Genomic DNA, 3,219 nt, shown 5'->3' on the forward strand with positions numbered 1-3,219 from the left:
AATTGGATTTTATCGCAGGATGTTCATTTGCACAAATGAGGTAATTGACAAGTTAACAGCTAGAATTACTGTTGTCACTATTTACTGTTATATTTGGAGCTTCGCCTGGGATTCTATTTTTGGTAATATGGCATACTGAGTCGTTTAAATCTTTTCAGTTTTTTCTAGACTTTTTCGTTCTATGTCCAAAAAAAAGTCCTTACATACTCGAAAATGGTTTTAGAAATTCATCTAATTGTTCCTAGTGCTGCATGTTATCTCCATTCTTTTTTTTAGCAACGAAAAGATCAAACAAAAATGCACGAAAGGTGAGAAGCCTAATGGGTTGAAAATTATGCAATACGTAGAGACAGAGAGAGTTGGGTATTAATTTAACATCTAAATACGTATTAAAGTTTATTGCCCCATTTTTGAACAGTGCGAAAAGACATTGAACACATTTTCAAATTAGATGCAATCAATTGTGTACATGTGAGTCATTCGTGACGCTTTTTTCTATATAAAAATATCTAAATAAATGCAGATAGTACCGTTCAATCTTCTATATAGAGAAAACGTAATAAAATCATATGAACATTTTTTCACGTAAACAAAGTAATATTCATGAGATATAATATTCAGTCCGGATATGAACGACCCATTTTTATACAGCGCGAGGTATTAATATACTGAAAAAGATTGGAAGCGTATAAAATGTCGTGTCAACGTAATGGATCCAGCTCGATTACGAATGAAGGCAGTAAATGTGGGACTGGGCCAGGCAGGAATAACAATGTTGCCTCGTTATCAAAACGCGTGGGCTACAACGGAATTTCGTTGGCCGGTGGACGATCAATGAATGATCACGAAACGCAAACAGCGTTTACGTTCCACCGCGTAATTACGTAATTCGCAAACCGACACAATTTCGCCGCGGGTACCGTGAAATATTTTACGATCGCCACCGTTCATCGGTCTCATACGATTTCTCGATTAATTTCGAAAGCTTCGGGTTCTAGGTCCGTTTGCTCGTTACGAGGTCACCGAAAATGGGCAAACGTCGTCCGCATCGTTAATTGTAAGAATAGGTATTGCGCACCGTTATTAACCCTGTCGGCTCCGCTGATGGCATTCCCACCTTCACGAGGTGAATGTCCCCATTAGGAAACACTGTCTCAATTATGATCCCTTTTATAACTAGTATCACACATAATGAGATAAAAAATGTTCTAAAGCTGGCACATTCATACTTAAATGAAATGTACAGCTGTTTGATATTCTGATCGAAATACCTGAATTACTTCATCTGAATGACAAAATTTATATGTTAATATTAGTTTCATTATGTATTCCAGTCTGAAATTGTCAAAATTATTTATCGTTTTATATGCGCATGAATAGTAATCAGAGTTACAGGAGCATTCAATAAGGATATCTAACGTTTAGATGCAAAGCGAATCGGCGTTTACCTAACTATTCAGGATTTAAATCCCATTTTGATGGTCTAAATCGCTTAAATAGTTGATCAGTTTAAAGGGTTTAAGTCACGCATTCGCGATTTAAATTAAACGGAAGTGTTGCGTGATTTGAAATGAGCAAAGGCAGGGAATTGAGTTTATCGAAAATATAGAGGCATGTATATATGTATTACTCGAATTACATTCATCTGTAGACATATCTAATTAGGATATCTACATGTATATATAAACTCCACTGAAATTTCAAGTCGATGAATGGTTATATTTGATGTTTTATTTTAACGACAGTTATAATAATCTGTGGTTCGAGCGTTACTTTATAATAATTGCACGACACCACCAGTTTGACACAGTTATTTCGTCCTTGTTTAAAATTCACATAAGTTGAATTGAATCCGCGAGGGAAAGTGAGAAACATTCCTAATTACTAATCAGCTAATTGGAAAGCATAAACTTAATTACAATTGCAAGCTGACATGTGATTATATTTATTGTTTCACTGTTATCGATTTCATTTTTATGGAAATTGTCATAACAATCATTCCTCCGAGAGACGCTTTATAAAAATTCAACGACTCCACTTGAACAAAGTTGTTTTCCCCTTGTTTAAAATTCCACCGCGCAGTTTCGTTCATTAATCTGATGAAATGCACAATGACAAGAGAGAATCGTAGTGGAGGCGTGACGATACTGAAAAGCTCCAATTACCATTTATGCTAACGTTTCAATCGACTTTAAGTGCACGCGAAGTAAAACCATCGAGTCTTCTTGCCATCAGGCAACTTCGATCGGCCTTTAATTAGATAAAACTTTTCGAACCGCTACTAATTATCCCACAATTCTCACACGTAATTCGCTTAAGTTTTCTCCGATAGACGAGGAGGCTGTAACCCTCTAATTGGCCGACCCCGTGAACCGCGTAAACAATTTAAAAGTCATTAATAAATTAACAAACGACCCGACGGTTTTAATGAATCGACGGCCAATACTTTCGATGGGAGAGAAATATTTCTGAACTTCTCCCGGGTTCCTCGTATAATTTTTCTCAGACTATTTCACAAATTCTTATTTCTCCTTACTTTTTATTACACATCTCATGCAATATCGTCAAACTTATTATTATTATTATTATTAAATGATGCATGAAGCGTACATCAGGAATTATACATAAAATTCTGTCACTGTCGCATCTGTATTTCTTTTATAAATTAAATCGAAATTTTGCGAAACGCTGTACGAACTCATATTAAGTTTAGGATATAACTTTCCCAATTAATTTCTTTTACTAGCTTTCTAAAATTACTCAAGTTTCATAGTGTTTTATTATGCAATATCTGCTAACCGATGAAGTTTGAATGATGTGAAATTGTTTTTATTTAATGGCTCATAAACCTGAGAGTATCGTTACAGTTTAAGAAAGGACAGTAGGCTCATTCATGGTATTGGCTCCTATGATCTCATGACCAATAGTTGTTAGTTGTACACGGGCTCTAATTTTAATCTTATACATTACAAGATCGTGGGTTAAACAGACTCGATTGTTATTGGAATGTAGCTGCAGTTGTCAGATACAAAAACAGTCCTATGCAATTTCCTTCTAATTCTACTCGTTTTCTGAGATATTTGAGATAGAAGAAAATTATGTACGACCTTTTTTGCAGGAAATAGCATTACCTATAACTTTTACTTACAGCTTTCTCGAATTTTTGACAAAAAAAAATTTTTTTATTTTTCCGAGATTTTTCCAAGGGGTATCCCTTCA

This window comes from Ceratina calcarata, unplaced genomic scaffold, assembly GCF_001652005.2.
Source record: "Ceratina calcarata isolate Rehan_Ccalc_2016 unplaced genomic scaffold, ASM165200v1 scaffold409, whole genome shotgun sequence".
In the NCBI taxonomy this organism is placed as follows: Eukaryota; Metazoa; Arthropoda; class Insecta; order Hymenoptera; family Apidae; genus Ceratina; species Ceratina calcarata.